We start from the raw sequence: 18,338 nt of genomic DNA, 5'->3' as shown, positions 1-18,338 counted from the left end.
TCACCCAAAGTCAGCAGGTTTGTAAGGGAATCACATGATTCACTGACATTCTGCAAAAAGGGAGAAGTGGTACACCTGCTGCAGGAATATATCTTAGGGGGATTTATTTCTAAGTAGAGGCATTTATTTCTACAAGAGGAGGAAGAAGAATGACAGTAAATTGATTTTCCATTGCTCACCAGAAAGTCGGGAGTTCTTGTGAATGTGAGAACTCCATCTGGCTATTGGGAATTGTCATGCAACCAATGTTATGCAGCAAGCAACCCAAAAAATGGTGCTGCAGATAGCTTTGTGTAAAACCCTCTGTGCTGAACCATGATGACAAAAAGGTGCAGCCTCGCTGGAGGCTGCACTCTACTCTTTAGCAGAGAGGGGCTGACAGCCCACCTAACCCCACACAGCCCAGGAATGAGCTGTGCAAGCGCATCGACATATGTCTGCGCCCTGTGTAGCCAGCAAATCTCTTGTGACAGCTTTTGTAAGTAGATCTTTTTCTTGTATAGTAGCCCCCCTATTCAGCATAATCTTCAGATGAATATTGCCATTGACACAAACAGGAGCCCCTGAATGTTCTATAGGGTGCACAAAAAGAGCAACAAACTCTAATAGAAAAGCCATCTTAAAGTAACAAGACCATAAAATTAAAGAACAAGGAGCTCTCTCTCATACAGTAGGTATGCCACAGAGGAAGGGTCCTGTTCAACAATTAGGGAAGTGGAATTGTGTGACAGCGGTCACAAGGGTTTTCAGGCAAGGTGAGAGACGAGAACGTTGACTCCATGATCAGAAGGCTTGATTTATTATTTTATGATATATATATATTACATTATAACTATACTAAAAAGAAATAGAAGGAAAAGTTTCCAGAAGCTAGCTAACGTAAGAATAGAAAAGACAGAATGGTAACAAAGGAGCTGGCTCTGACAGAGAGCAAGAGCGAGCTCTGCTGTGACTGGTCACTGAACCAAAACATCCACACCAGACCAATCACTGGTCCACCTGTTGCATTCCACAGCAGCAAACAATCACTGTTTACATCTCGTTGCTGAAACTTCTCAGCTTCAGCAGGAAAAATCCCAAGAAAGGATTTTTCATGAAAGAAATGTCTGTGACAGAATTGGGCAGAAGAGATAGTTAATTAGAGTAAAAAGGGAAAGATAGGAGAGAAAGAGAACTAAGACGTAAGCCTGCCTCAAAAATCAAGAGCTAGACATTTATACTAATTTTTAGTAGCTACTGGACACTCTCAGTTCCTTTGAATTTGGTAGGAGTTTGATGGTTTTACTGATGTCTAGGTCAAAGCTTTGAGTAATTTGCACCAGACTCCTGAACAAAGTGTGAAGTCCCTGCCAATGACTCTAAGATGATATAGCCTCTATTTCTAACATAGCATGAGAGCAGCAAGAAGTGAATATGCTTGGGCTGGCAAGGAGAGCCTCAATGAGATGAGTTCTGTGGTGGATGAGCAGAGGGGGTGTCAGGAAACAGCACTCATGGATAATGCCGTGGTGTTCTAACAGGACAACCACAGACTGAGGCAGGAAATGGGTTTAAACATACAGCTGACAACACAGGAATAAAACTTTCAGAAGTCCTATCCCAACAAAGAGATAGGTCTGGCTCAGGTAAGGACACCAGGGTGCAGCTGCCTTCCCAGTGACTGTTAACGCTATTCAGAGACTCCAGATTAATACAGTGACCTCCAGCCACTCATTTATCACCCAAGTTATTTCATGAGTCTAAATCCAAAAACAGTCTCAACCAGAGTCCCTAAACAGGGGCAGTATCATTTATCAGACAAATCAGAACCCCACCAGTTGCAAGTTCCATGCAGGAAACTGAAGGTCTCTAGTCTGTGCAGCATAAAGGATATGGGTGGCAAGTTTCTGGCTGCTGTACATTAAGAACTCCTCTCAAGATATTCTGTCTCAGTATACATCCTAATTAATAATTTAAGTGGTTAAATTACAAACTCTTCTAAACTTGAGGCCCTCATTTTTCTACCATTGGAATTATTTTTTCTCACAGGTAGCTCAGTGGATTTCAGCTCTGTTTTCATTTAACAGCAGGTCTTCAGTAGGTAGGAAAAAACCCATAAAATCTCACTGCAGTGTTGCTTTCCCCTGCAGAATTACAGACTCAAAGATGTATCCCTGACAGAGAAAAAACAGTCTGCAATGAACATAGATTCACAAATTTGAAGGCAAAAGATTATTATGAACATTTATTCATTCCTGCATAGCTCAGGTTACAGAATTTCCCACAAGTGATTCCAGTGTCAAATTCAGTAATTTACAGTTGAATTAGAGTACTTACCCTGAGAATGATTGGAATTTTTCCATAACCATGATGCAGTATGCTCTGTAATGTTCTACATCAGCTCTTACTAGAAAGGCAATGAGGAAATATAAATAACTTCACTCTTTTAAAACTTTTTTCAAAATATTTTTCAGCATTCCTCCATATCTTATTTTCAATTAATCAGACTGAACTTGTTCATGAGCTTTGCTACATGACATATTCGCTGGCAATTTGTGCAAATATCAACTCTGACAAACACAAGACCCAAGACATAACTAGCACCGTGGATGCACTTCTGCACTGAAGATTTATATTAATTAACAGTGTACATGACCAACCTCTTTTTGCATTCTGCTCTGTATTAGCTTTTTATCAGGTGCAGTTACTCTGAATTTGTGGTCACTGTGCATCTGGATACAGGAATGTTGGAACATGCAAGGTGGATCTAAGGCAGCGTCCTGTGGGTGTTCAGTAAATCTGCCTTTAGCTGTGTCAGCTTCATGTGGCACCATTTGTTAGGTGCAAGGAGCCTGCAGTCATTCAGTTAACACTCATTAACAGATCTGCCCAAATGGAGACTGCAAAAGCAAATTTCATCTTAGCATTCTTTCAAGCAACACGACTTATTTCTCAGCTGATGCAGAAATCATTTAATTTACTGAAGTCAAAAAAACTTTAAGAAAAAATAATTGTCACCAATAAGGATAATGTAATAAAAAACTTTCAAAATGGAAGAATTCCAAAATATCCTAAAAATACCGGGAAAGAACTTTTCAATCAGCCTCCATGGCAAGACCATTTCTCATCTATCAGTGATTCTATCAGCCCACTGCATGCAGTCACTCCAGAAAACATGCAGAATAAAGGAACCAGTGAATTTCGTAGTGTCTCTTCTGCCCTAGAATAACCATGCAGCTATTAGAAGTCCACTCCTAGTTCAGTGCATAATTATTGTTACATTTATTTTGGAAATGACTGGCTTTTCTCAGCCCTGATTGCTCCTCCCCTGGAAAAGGTCAGTGTCTCCCCAAGGAGGTCCTGCTCGCAGCCTCAGAGAGATTGCCCGGGAGTCATACCCTTTTGTCAGCTGACCTTTAAATACAATAATGTCAGTTTGTTAACAAGAAAGTTTCATTTGTTAAAGTCCTTAGTGTTAGTCTGACATGCCATTTACAACACTCACCTGGTTTTTTTTCCTAGCCTGCCATTCCACGATAATGTTACAGTGTTAATCTTTGAGGTCACACACTAGGCAGGTTCCCTCTCCAGCCCTTACTTGCAAGCTGAATATAAAAACTTTCCTCTGTCATTAAATTAGTTTTAAGGAAGTTCAGACATAAGTTCAAAGAAATATCATACAATTTCCAAAAGCTTTTACTCCAGAGGCTAGAAGCACTCTTTATGTTTCTCTATGTGGTTGGAAATCTCAGGGAACTTGGGGGGAAGTTTTTGACTGATTTCATGGGTCTGCAAAAAAACAAATACTGTATTCATCCTCTCTGTACTAAAGGGGCAAGTACTGAGCATTTAATTAAGTACAGTGATAGTGCAAAACTGTTTTTCAGGCAAAAGTTCTGCTAGAATATTTTTGGGTGAATATCAATCGCCCAACACCGCAGCATAAATTCAAACACGCTTTCCTGAACTCCAAGGCTTCTTCTGGTGCTGCCTGCATTCACAATTACAAGCATGATATTAGGCCTTTTGGTGAGCACATACATTACTGGCAAAAAGTAAAGAATATTTTCTTTTGGGAACATCATTTTTCTTGTGACACTCTTACAGAAACAGGTCAGGCTCTTAGGGATCCTCTCCTGGGAATCACTCAAGTGGTTTACACACTATGGGCAGCAAGCTAATTGTAAATCTTCCTTAGAAACTGAGTCCCTGCTGCACCACCCTTCTCCCCAGGCTGCTTGCACAGGCAAATCTATCAAGATATACAGGATGCCTTCCTGCCTTCCCAACAGGTTTGCTTCCAGAGAAAACTGAGGGAAGTGTGAGTGCTGGTAACCACTACATGGGGATTAAGGCTATGGGACATGATGCAGAGCACACCTGCCTCCAGCATGGACATATCAATGAAAAAGAGAAGAAATAATGAGGCCATCTAGGCCTGTAAGGTCTCAGACCCTCAGTCTTGTCTGTGTGAACAAAGGGAGGAGAAAAAAGTGTCATTAGAGTCAAGACACTGAGAAGGGGAAATACAACTTATCTCATATATCCCTTACCTCATACTGCAAAAGCCAAATAAAAAAAATTCCAAGCTACCGTCCAAACTAACCTGTCCAAGCCAAGGAAAAATGTTCTTCCAAACTCTGATAAACACCTTGATCATGAATATGTGATTGCTTTACACTTGCAGCACATCTAAGGACATGGATTCCCTGCAAATCACCAGAGCATTGACAGAGCTGTGCTGATGATCTGCCTCCAGCTGTGCCCCCTAAGCAGTGCTCCAGGCAAAGACACACACAAACTTCAGATTATTTTCCTACCTCAGCTTGGTGTAGCTTCCCCTTAATGTAATTCAGAAGTTCACATTATCCCTTTTAGTCACAGCACTGCAGGCATCTCATGTTAAGGTAATTATCTGTGATGACCCTGAAGTCCTTCTTGGAGTCTAATGTACCTATCATGCTCATTACCATAATATCCCAGTCTCCATAGTACCAAGGCATCTGAGTCAGTCATGTCACTGCAGAGCACAGCCTGGAAAACAGCAAAGAAGGAAAATAGATGAAGATAAAGATTCAAGAGCAAAAGCATAGGCTTTTTAATTATTGGAAGATATTTAGGAGATCAAAAGGGTAATGTAAATTTTCTGTAATGAAATGAAGTCCGAGTGACAATGTTCCATTGGAAATAATAATGCTGAAATCATTTTGCAAAGCACAGCACAAAACTGCACTATAGGAACTGACAGGAAACCTTTTTTTTTTTTTTTACTAAGAACAAATAGATTGAACAGAAGCAAATTACAATAGAAGATTAATGATGCTGCCATGTACACTGACTAAACCAGGAGTAACTTCATTGCAAACCATGCAGCTACACATGTGAAAGAGTACTGTGAGAGTAGAATAAAGCTCAAAGTAATGGAAATTCAGCTCCACTAGTAATGATGTGAAACAGTGGACAGTCATGTAAAAATAAAGCACATTGCCCAGCATGGTTTCTGTCAAATTATATATTTACTCTGCTCTTACAGATCTGTCCTTGACACTTGTTTCTTGCTAGTTAGTCACTGAGTGAACCTCCTTTAACAAATTACACACTTCACATCTATACTTTTGCACCACTAATAGAAAGAGTATTGATCACACATTTTCCCTGTTGAATCTTGTATCTCATGTTTGTGACTGAATTAAGAGTCACACTAGCACGACAGTGCGTCAGGGTGGGAGTCACCTCACCTGGCTTTCCATGTCTACACCTGAAGCAGTCAGACTCTACTCCTCCTACAGCTAATTACAGGCTTTTCTGTATCAGGGCATAAATGGCATCTACTTTAAGTGTAGATGAGTTATGATCTAGAAGTGCCTGTTTCTCTTTATTGACTGCAAAGGGAGCCAGGAGTGACTAGATCAAATAGAGCCTACACAGAGTCAGCTGAGTCACCCCCACAGTTTATAATTTTGATAAATCACACACATTAAACCAAATTTGTTCAGTGAAACATTATTTTAGCAGAGCCTTTGGCAACTAGCATGCACTTAGAAAGTAGGTCTTTCTGTGTAAACCTTCCCTGCCAACACACGTGCAGGGAAGTCTGTGTCAGAGTATCTCTTAGACAAACACTGTGCCAGTTGCCAAAGGACAGCAGACCAAAATTGTATAGCAGCCTCCTGATTGCTTATTAGTACTCTGTAGCCTGGCCTATAGTAAAGCATTTTAATGAAGAGAGGGAGAGTAAAACAGCGTCCATGAGTAGTTTGAAAATCAGACACTTCTTGTTACAGATGCCAGGTTATTCCAGGAAGCCCGCAATGGATGCCTCTGTGGGAGCCCTTGTCATGCCTTGCCTAATTCCCATGCACTTAAGTGGCGTCCTCAGCTCACCTTTTGCCCTTCTCTTCCAATTGCCACTGCATGTACCAAGCCATACATGATGAGCTAAAGGCACAGCAGTGCAGATGCCCAGAGTTGCACACCTGCTTCAGGCCAATCTGGTACAAGGGAGTTCTGGTCTGCAACCATGTAACCCATGTAGGACCAAAGGGTAATGACCAGGACCCCTTCTCTGTTTCATGTTCATTCCCATCATGGCAGTGACACAGAATCATAAAATCATAGAGCGGCTTGGGTTTGAAGGGACCTTAAAAGTCATCTAGTTCTAACCCCCCTCCCATGGGCAGGGACACCTTCCACTAGGCCAGGTTGCTCAGAGCCCCATCTAACCCGGCCTTGAAGACTCCTAGGAATGCAGTGTCCACATCCTCAGACTAAAGATTTTTTTCATAATATCTGATCTAAACCTACTGTCTAAACCTACTGTCTTCAAACCTACAGTTTGAAGTCATTCCCCCTGGTGTTATCACTACATGCTCTGGTAAAAGTCCCTCTCTATTTTTCTTGTAAGCTGCCTTTAGGCACTAGAAAGCCAAAAATAGATTGTCCTGAAGCCTTCTCTTTTCTAGGCTCAACAAGTCAATCTTTTTAGCCTTTTCTCATAAAGGAGGTACTCAAGTTAACTTGGTGCCCTCCTCTGGATTCATTACAACACGTCCATGTCCTTCTCATGCTGGGGACTCCAGAGCTGGGTGCAGTACTCCAGGTGGGATCTCATAAGAGCAGGGCAGAGGCAAAGAATCACCTCTCCTGTTCTGCTGCCTGCACTGCTTTTCTTGCAGCCCAGGATACATGCTAACATCTCAAGGATTATATTTTTTACAAACAAACAAACAAAAAATTAATCTCGCATGATAAAAAAAAGAAAACACAAAATTAAAAAACGTCTTGGGAGAAAACCTCAGGTAGAATCTTCAGATAGAAAAGGTATTTGGGGAGATAAAAAATGCCTGGACAAGGTCCTGGATCTAGGCTGCCCTGTTGAGCAGGGGTTTGGACGCTTCCAACCTCAGCCAGTCTGTGACTGTGAAAAATCCCACAAAGCACCTGCTAGGGAGGTTGGTCAGGAGAAAATTGAACTGATGCATTTGTCCCTGTGCCTGCAAAACCAATGTGTGGAACAACCTTTAAATATGCAGTAAGGAAGGATATCACTGTTGCTGCTGCCTGAGATTCTTGTTCAGGTATCCAGGTAAAACTGGAGTTGTAGATTTAATCTCTGCCATAGGAAGTAATTGGAATATCCTATAAGCCTCTCTATCCATGACTCCCTTCAGCAGCTGTTTCACAGCAAAACTCCAATTTCAACTGTACAGTTTCAAACGTAATGGATCTATCCATGTTACTTCATAACAGCAGCTCTCATTTGTATTGATTTTAAGATTATTCTTACATAGCAGATTTTGGAGTTACTCCTGCTCTAGTCTGCTTAGAAAATCATATCATTTTTCTTAAATTAACCAGTCTAGGGAAAAATCATGTACAATAACAAAATCCATCCAATGCCAACACACAGCAGGGCAGTATTTTCAAGGTCTGAAACTGTACAAAGAAAGAGAACTTTTTTTGTCTTCCCAAATAGTATACATACAAAATAAACTGGCTCTCTTCACATGAAACATTAAAAAAAGTATATGCTTCACCATGTTTTTGATATTTGGCCTTACTTCAGATTGGCTTAGATTTCAAAATCAAGTTCTGTCATATTAAAACCAAGATTTGAATGCCAAGAAACAAATCTTGCTGAACAACTCTGGTTTTGAAACTTCAGTTATTTTGTAAATAGAAGCACAGAGTCTCACTTGTCTGTCTCACATGAAATACTGAGATTTCAGACAGAAAATAACAGTTCTGGGGTTTAGTGCTTGCCTTAGGACAAGCCTCCAGCCTATAGGAGCCTCCAGTTTTAGAACCCTGCTGTAGAACTGTTTATACCACCTTACATAGATTATTTGGGCTTCTACCTTCTAGAGGCGCTGCAGTTTCAGTATTGAACTACACCATCTTGTACTTTTTGTAGTATTTTTTTAACATCTCCATGCACTGCCTTATGAATAGCAGCCTGATGCTGCAGTTTTCAGGATAGTCTGATCTTCCTTTGGTATTCTGTTAGTTGTTACAAGATGAAAGAACCACTGAAGGAATTTGTGTTAAATGTCAGTCTCAGAGAATGACATACAAAACAGCCTCATTCTATTTTCTGCACAGAGATTGACTAGATTTTTTTTAATCTTTCTTTTTGGGGAATACATATGGAAAACTCTTATGTGATCCTGAATCTTCTTGGAATTTTAAGAATTTATATGATATGATAAGTTGCCCTTTTAATTTTTTTCCAGAAATTGACTTTGAGGACGTATTTAAAAATTCAGCTAAAAGCAAGATTATATTTTTTCCCATCCCTAGAGGGGCTTATAGGATTCTGTGAATAAATATAAGTACATAAACCTAAAGAAATTATTTTCCCTCTTGCTACATTATGAACATGTATTTATGCATATATTTACTACAGCATTTACTGCTGCAGTGTTTGTTCATGCTTTGTGGCTTTCATATTAAGGAGGTACAATGGCAGGTGAGGTGAATTAAGTCATGTGGACCAACAGAACTGCTTTGGAAGTCACCTTCGCATTAGGTGGAGAAGAAATGCAGGGAAAACCCAGCCAAAAGGGAAACAGTTTCTCAGTTTACACTCTGACATGCCAAATGCTGAGTACTTGCTCTGTGGGGAAATGTCACAGAGCAATTGTATCAGCAACATGAAATCTTCAGAGAGAGAATTCAAGCCCATGAGACTTGGAAGGCTGAATAACAGGAACTGAGAGAGACAGAAAAATTGATCAGCAGCAAGGATATGTCGGAGCCATCTAATCTTGAAAGGGGCACAAGTCCTACCTAAGAGGATAGAGAAATTCAGAAATATCACAGAAGATGGGAAAGGTACAAAAATTACAAGTGATGCATTTTTCCCAATAGATAATATCAGTGTAGCATCCAGCACTAAGGATGCTCCTCTGAAATTAGGAATTCAAACTGGAAGAGGAGACAATGTTGGTAAGGGTAGAAGACATAATCATCAGGCAAAAAGATAAATGTTTGCTTTTCAGGATGATTCTATAGACTTCTGCTCATCACAAATGTGATAGACATCATAAGGGACTACAACCCCAACAGACAAAGAAAAGGGAGGGAAAATGCTCGTTGAGACTTTTTTTTGCGTGCCTAAAGAAGGGCAATGAAGCTGGTGAAGGGTCTGGAGCACAAGTCTGATGAGGAGCAGCTGAGAGAGCTGGGGGAGTTCCAGCTGGAGAAAAGGAGGCTCGGGGGGGACTTATTGCTCTCCAGTGCTACTACAGGTTGTAGCCAGGTGGAGATTGGACTCTTCTCTCAGGTATCAAGTGGCAGGATGAGAGGAAACGGCCTCAAGTTGCACAAAGGGAGGTTCAGGTTGGATATTAGGAAAATTTTCTTCACTGAAAGAGTGGTCTGACATTGGAATAGGCTGCCCTGGGGGGTGGTAAAATCACCATCCCTAGAAGTGTTCAAAAGGTGTGTGGGTTTGCACTTAGGGACATGGTTTAGTGAGGACTTGGCAGGGCTGGCTTAACTGTTCAACTCAATGGTCTTGGAGGTTTTTTCCAACTTGGAAAATGTTATGATTCTGTAAAGGAAAAAAAACCACAACAAAACTCAAGGTTCATGGTGAATAAAGGTGATTTGAACAGGAGAGGCAAACCCTAAGGGAAAAATGGTTAGCTGGCATTTAAAATCAAAAGGGTTTGAGGATTCTTTTAAAATAAATTGTGGAGGGGTGCCAGCATTTGCAGTGATATTTTAAAAAAGAAACCTGAAGAGCCCTAAGTGTAAAGGAGAGCTCAGGAAAGACAAGTCCACTGAAGAAGGCAGATTAATTCTTCAAAAAGGCCTTAACTTCAGTAAAAATTGGGGCATTCTTACATGAAAATCTTTCCTTGAGAGCAAGGAGAAAAGGGTCAAGGGTGTCCACAGAGAATCTGTTTGAAACCAAAATAACTGTAGAAAAGACTATGGTGTAACTACAGAGAAAAGATATATTAGTGGACCTGTGGATGAATACTGTTAGATTAAAAATTCAGCATTGCTTTGTTAAGGGCAAGTTCTGCCTTATAAGTGTCTTAGAGGGTTCTAAAAGAGTAAAAAATTATGATAATAATAATTATTTGAATGGTTTAATCTAGCCTAATTTCCAAAGACATTTTAAAGGAAACTGAGCAATGACTTAAGAAAGAAGGTTCTGTCATGTGAAAAATATTTGATGAAATATAGAAAACCTAGAAAAGGAGCAAATAAATAGTTCTTACATATCAAGGATGTCAGCAGTTGTTTCTATAAGGATCTGTTCTGAGACCTCTGCTGGTTAATATATTCATAAATGACCTAGAAAAGACAGTAATCAATGATAAGGTTTGCTGATGGTTCCAAGTTATTAAAGATAGTAAGATGAGAGCCAACTGTGAAGTGTTGCAGAAGAACTGACAAGATGGATTGGGCAATAAAATGTCAGAAGAAATTTAGAGTAGACCAATGTAAAGTGATGCCCCTGTGAGAAGCCAATTGTACCTTCAGACAAATTGTTTTATTCTGGCTTTTACTGCCTGGGAGCAAGAACTTGGGGTGTGATGGTTGGTTCTTAAAAAAACACCAGCTCTGGGCTGGTCAGTGTTTAAAAAAATATTAAAAATTGAGCACATGATAGGAACATGTTGGACAAGAAATAGCTAACCAAGAAAGCACCTATATATACCTTTATCCTACTGTATAAATTCACAACTCACCCATGCCACATTCTTCCATTAGAAAAACACATGAGTGAGAGGTGTGACACAGATCTACAAAACTACGTTGATCACAGAGAGTAAGGAGAGGGATGGACTGCTAAACAGTAGTTCATTCAGTGAAAAAGAATCAGTCTTCATCCATGCTCAACATCAATAACAAAACAATAATACAAGGAATTTGACAGTTTGACCAAATAGATTTTAGAAATCACTCCTGCCCAGTTGGAAATCTTATCAACAGGGCATGAGATTAATTTTGCTTAACTTTAGATGTCTACATTGTGTCTGTACCTGAGTTATTTGACTAGACTTCTTTCACACTCAACAGAAAAATATTTTCAGCATGCAAAACAGATGATCATTTTGGACATGCACAAAAAGAGTTGTAACCAAAATTCCTGTTTGCTTCCCATGACCATAAAAGGAGCCTGTTGTCATCTTATTACAAAAGTCTCATACCTTCTCAGTGATTTCTCATGGGCAGATCCTCACTGCACTGACTCCTTCACAGCACAAACAACAAACTCCAACTCTTCTCACCCAGCTAACCCACTCTTTTGTAGCACTCGTCTTCTTATTGGACACAGCTCTGGCCTGTTAAGGGCAGGCCTGCTCCTAATTGGTGATTAGTACAGCTGCAACTCCTCAGGGGTGAAACTACCTTCTGCAATATTCTCTTACACTCTATCCCTCCGCAGGAGCCTACATAATTATCTCAGATACAGAAAGCTGCACTCCAGTAATCTCAAATTTAAGGGAAATATCAGAGATATCCATATGTTGAACAGGAGAACTGTTTTTCTTACGCAAACATATCAATAATTTTTCAAGACTGTCCCATACTCAACTGACTACACAGATGAAGCCCACTGTCTACTGCAGGATCACCTTTTATTCTTCTAACCCCCAAAATACATGTTCCATTGCTATATCTTCCCATTGCTATTATCTGTATCTCTTTGGTTGTGCTTTTCCTGACTGCAGTTCTATCCCCCATGGCTGTCCACCCTCCCACACATAAGTGACTCTCTTCCCCTCCCTTTTCTGCAACTGATCTCCTCCCTTGCTCTCTGTGTCCAGATTAGGGGCTGCTCCTGTCCCTTCATGTGCCATCAGTCAACTCACATCTTCTTTAGAGCAAGATCCCACATTCCCTTACCAGTGCTTTCTGTGAGATAAGGCAGGCTAAATGATGTAAGATGAGCACCACAGGTTTTCTTTGATCATTGGCATTCTGGCAAAATTCCTAAACTGTTTTCAGCTGATTGGGCAAGTCCACTGAAGAAGCTGCTATTTAAGGAATGTAGCATCTATTGAAGAGAATAAATTTTAAATTATATCGTAAAAGCATAAATTGCCAGGGTTTATTTACACACGTGTGCACAGCACGTGCCTGTTGTTTTGTACCAGATCAGTGAAGAGATACTCACTTTAGAAGATGTATATTGTCCTGTGTAAATTTAATATTTTTACCCTTAAAAGAAAATACAATTTATATTCTGACTCTTAAATAGCCCCTTAATATCTTATATATATAATTAAGCAGAGCAGGTTTTCCATCACAGTTTAAAAACAATCAGAGCATGAAGAGCTAGGATTTATCAATTTAGAAAAACTAAAACTGTGTTCTGTTGTGTTAATTTTTGACAACAGTTGTGTTTCGTGAAAACGCACAAGAATATGTTTCATCTCAGTTTAATTCACTACTTTAGCTTAATGCTGAGCTGAAGCAAAGCTGTGAGGACCAGAGCATGTTAAAAAAGGAGGAAAGCTGATTTTCCAGTTTCAGTTTGTAAACAATGATGAGGTGTGAGACAGTGAGATTTACCCATTTTGAAAATGTGAAGAACATGGCAAGAAAGAAAAAACCCCATTGACTAGTGATAAATAATATTGTCATTTAATATCTTAAGTTTCATTAAAGCTTGTTTTAAGGAGCTTTTTAATGCATTTTTTGTAGTTTTAAGTCCCAAATAAACAATATCAAAATACCATTAATCTTTAATTGGGCATCAACTAAACTGAATTTCCATTCAAATGCAACCTCACACAAATCATAATTAAAAAGACAAATTATCCACTAACTAATGAATTCACCATTCCAGCATAATAAAACTATAAGTACTAAGTAGCACAATAAAACCATGTAGTTTTATTACAAGTCAGACAAATATGTAGCAGACATGCATTTTTCACTGAGCAAATAACTTCATTAAATTTATCAAAATATTTCAGCTATTTGGAACAGACTATTTTGCAGAATATTTTTGAGAAAAGGATAAACATTATTTAAATTAATCCTTGTTGATTTAAATGGTGCTTAAAGTCGCTGTGATATGAATCACTCATCTTGGTGCACATTCTGCCTATACACCCTGGTTTTATATGCAAGCAGTGACATCTCATTTGGAAAAAGTTGAAATCTATTCCTGTTCCATTGTTAGCTGTTGAATATTTACATTTGCAATTAATTTAAACTGCAAGCATTTCCTGCTTAGTCGGCTGGTACGAGATTTTGTTAAGAAATCTAAATACGAATAGAATTTCCACAGCTGTCATAGACGCAGCTAAGGCATCTAGGTAGGAGAGACACATGGGTGTGAGAACATCTGCATTTTTGAACATTTGCTAGTGACTGTGCAAATTATAAGTGGCATTATTATTTGCAAATAATGTGAAAATAGGAGTTTCATAGTACAGCCACAGGATGTTAAATGGTGGGAAACGATGAACTACTGAACTACACTCAGCTGGAGAAACTGAAAGCTTTACATGAGGCACAGGCAGTGCCTCCAAAGTCTCCACGATGGTCACCTAGGATAAAACAACCTCAAGGATGCTGAAAGCCAAGATTAATTTCTAAAAGGCATTATGCACAGAAATAATGCCTTTGAAATTTCACATAATAAAAAAGGAAAGCTCATATAGATCCCAGGGGAAAAAATGGAGTTGGCATTGGTATAAAATAATTCTATTTAGGAAACCTCTTTTGTGCTAATTCACCTCAACATCAGTAATCTTGTGGATTGGGCTACAACAGTGAAATTCAAATTTGTACAGAATAAGCAGCCAATTCATGATGCATCAGAGGATGCAGGAGTGAGGGAGACTACTGAAGCACTCAGAAATGCTGCATTCCCTGCCAAGCAAATCCAGAGGAGGTATGGCACTGATAAAGAAACAAACATAGGTCGAATAATTTCTCCCTGCCTCTTCATATTCACAACAAGGGAAAATACATGTTTATTAAATACTTGCTTAATTCAAATAAATTCAAATACCTGCATAGTACCAGTCAGATAGCATAACTGTAGAACAAACTGCCTAATTTGAGGATATAAAAAGTCATTGTGATATATAAAGTTCAATATTCAGAGGACATTATTTGTTGTAACTACTGAAACCTGAAAAGCCACAAAGGAGAGAATAGCAGTTGCTTTTAAAGCTAGATCATTAAGTATATATATATATATATATATATATATATATATATTTTTGGCAAATTACATACAAAATCACACATCACATTGGAATTGCACATTAAATTGGAAGAATGCAGGTGATTCAAACAGGAGTAACACTTTAATGCTTGCTCTTATCTGGCCCTTACAGAAAATAAAAAAAGTAAATTTTTAATGAACATAACTACAACACGTTTTCAAGGAAATAGACTGCAAGTCAGACTAAGAAAAACAACTTACAGAATAATTAGCTAACATAGATGTATTCAGTTAGGCATGGCCAGATGTAATTCCTCCTTGGATGATTAAGGATATAGAAAAAATAAGCTCTGATCACTATCTTTTAAAAGCTGTGAGAGAGAGATAATACCTTGAGGACTGGAAAAGGACTACCAAATTCTCTATCTCAAATTTAATGTGGAAAAAAGAGGATTCAGTGAAATACAGATCTAATCATCCTAGTTCCAAATCTTGAAATACACTGGAAAACATATTAAAGGTTCATTTTGTGAATGTCCAAGAGATAATTAAATGACAAACAACGACCAACATGATTTTGTCAGGAAAATTAATATGAAACCACTCTAGTGTCATTAAATAGTTTATTAGATAAGAACAAAAGAAAAATATATTATGTAGCTTAATTTTAATAAAGCTTCTGACATTGTGTAACATGATGTACCTTAATGTAATTATATAAGTACTAAGTTCAAGATGAATGAATAATCAGTTCAAAATTGGATTTCAAATTGGCTTTTACCTATGGTCTACTCTTAAAATGTTATGGATAGTCCTAAGCATGTCTGGTCTGTTTTTCATTCTTCTCAGAAATACATGTTTAAAGAGGAGGGTGGGCATGTACTAAGTTTCCTTGCTGACCTAGAAACTTCAAACATTCTGCAGAAATCCTAACAGATGAGATGCACTATATTTCTCTTTCTAGAAAATTAGGCACATCTTAGATGAAATATGGCAAATTAGTTTGGACTGATCTAATTTCATAAACCGATATTGCATTTAATCCCATTTTCCATTTATCTCTATGTCTTAATTATTCTTCTCTTCCAAATTTGTTCAAAAGGTTTTCATTATACTTAGGTCAAACTGACATATATCTAGTTTTCAGGATTACTTTTTTTTCTTCTCTCAAATATCATTACCATAATGCTCTTCTTGCTGCTATACCATCTCTAGTTTGACAGATTCAATACAATGCCTTGCTGCCAACTTTAAAACTTAACGTACTAGTTCTTTCCAGTATTATGCCATGTACATTATTCTTTCCCTTCCAACTGAGCTTAGGAACTTTCCTTCCACCTAAAATGGACAGGCACATTCATCACTCGTAGTCTTAAAACTACAGGGGAGATGACAGATGCTGGTGTCAACCCTCCCTACAAGGCCATGCTTCTCCTACCAGCCTGTTCTCTAGCTCTTCCAGACATGAACTCAGTCCACACCAAGCAATAATCAGGTTTCCTTTTGTTCAAAAAAATCCATTTTGTCAAGGCCCATGTTGATGGCTTCTTGCAGGCTGATCAGCCAGGGACATGTAGCCCTCCAGGAGGTGGAGGCCTCTATCCTACCTGGTACTCACCTGTCAAGGATAACACAACCTGGGGGCTTTTTCACTCACTTATCCTTGTTCTTTCTTTGCTCTGCATCATCTTCATTTATAATATACACTACTGCAGTCATCTCTTTTAACACTTCCAAAATATTTTGACTTCCCTCACTTAAAATATACCTTACTGAAGATTTCCTGCCAAAACACAGTTCATGTATAATACTGAGAGTATTCTCCCCTCTAAAACCTCTGCTCACATCTTGGAAGAAATTTTCTTCAATAAAAAGAACTCTGAATATGCAGTGCTTACTGTTGCTTGAGCCCTGCAATCCTAGTATTAACTTCTTCTATAATTCTCAGTTTCTGGGTTAATCATGCACAAATTTTATTCTACTAAAGCAAGTTGAAATTTTCCCATCCACTGCTGTGCCTGATTTATGACTACTTCCCTCTCTATGCATACAAGATCATGGATTGTAGTAATTCTAATACCTAATTGTAATACAGCATGTCACTAGTAATTTTTTGCATGTAATTCTACAGGCCTAATAGCATATATTTTTCATTTTTGTAAGAGCTAGACAGATATTTAATCTCCTTGTATATTTTTTTAACAGGATGTTGTTGAAATTCTGAAATAATATTGATTTACACATACAGATACAGTGATGAATTTATTGTTTGCTTTTAAAACAACAGTCACAAAAAATAATAGATCCTGGGTTTAGTGATGATATATGGTTTTAGGCATTGGGACCAAAATCCTATTTGACTCATAGAAAAGATCCAGTAACTTTCTGTGAGCCTTTAACAGGCAAGGTTTTGGCCCCACAAAGGATGCAGAGGCTGAAAATATATTTAGAGATGATTTTAGAGTTCAGCTTCCAATTTATGATTTGAGATTTCTGCACTTAAAGGCTTCCTAACTCTGCAATTGCCAAAGGTCCATAGTACTTCAGGTTTTCATTTGTTAAGTTCCCAAGCACATGAAGCTGTGCCACAGCTCATTTCCAGGATGATATCTTACTTGACTAATTTGACCTCTTTGCTGCCCAATTTATGCCAGTACACCAGATGGAGCAAAAGATTGGTCACACTTACTGGTCTCTGCTTGTGACCTCCACACTAACAGGGAGAAGATGACTTTCTCTAAGAGCATACAGACAAAAAGGCCAGGTTATCACAGCACACTGCATCTCAATTAATGGGTGCACACTCTTCAAATCTAGAGCAGATGGTCATTTCCTATATTAGAACTAGTTTCTATACAGCACTCTGTATAGAAAAATCCTGTGCTGGACTTTATTTGGGCAGAGAGGAGGAATTGAACTTCAAGTTAAAAAAAACTGTTGAAATGGTTCATGGTTCTGTTCTAATTTGCATAAACCACTGAAATCTGATCAAGTCACCCAGGTTAACATAAGCATTAACAATTTATTCTAGTAGATGAAATAAAATTTTAACAAATTTTAAGGCTCTATTTGCCTTACCAGGCTGCAGCGAGTCAGGATATACTCGGTTCTGTCAGGCCCAGGCTGCAGTACAATTGGGAATAAATTTAAAGTAAGCAGATTGCTTACTTTTCTTTTCCAGGGACTTTCACCTGGAAAAGTGGAAAACTATGACTTCACAGGCCTTGCCTGATTTTTATTCCTGTGAATGTACCATGTCAGGTATATGAACAGGAATAACTTCTGCTGGAAACTCAGAACTATTGCTCAAAATAATATGTAATGCAACATGAATAGCCAAATAAAGAAGAAAAATTGTCTTAAAAATTAAAAACTCAAGCCTTCTATTGTCTCTTCAGTCATATCTGACTGTCACTTGTATTTCAAACCCAGGGCCAGTGGAAGGCACCAGGATGAAACAGCCCATGCCTTATCCCAGCGGCTGGAGCAGTCTATTCCCAGCAGCTGTGTAGTCATACACCACAGCATTAAAAACTGACTTGTCCCCAAAGCAGGAGAGCATACTAATCCAATCTGCCAGCATTTCAACACAGCAGTTTTAGGTGTAGAAAATGGAAATGCTAATGGATTTCAGATAATTACAAAATATATTACTCCTAGTCTGCATTTGAGTGTTGATGTCTGTTTATTCCACTTTGGACTGGAACAG

The sequence above is a fragment of the Camarhynchus parvulus genome, chromosome 1A (genome assembly GCF_901933205.1).
Source record: "Camarhynchus parvulus chromosome 1A, STF_HiC, whole genome shotgun sequence".
In the NCBI taxonomy this organism is placed as follows: Eukaryota; Metazoa; Chordata; class Aves; order Passeriformes; family Thraupidae; genus Camarhynchus; species Camarhynchus parvulus.
The sequence above is the reverse complement of the archived record's forward strand: the minus strand, read 5'-3'. Positions refer to the sequence as shown.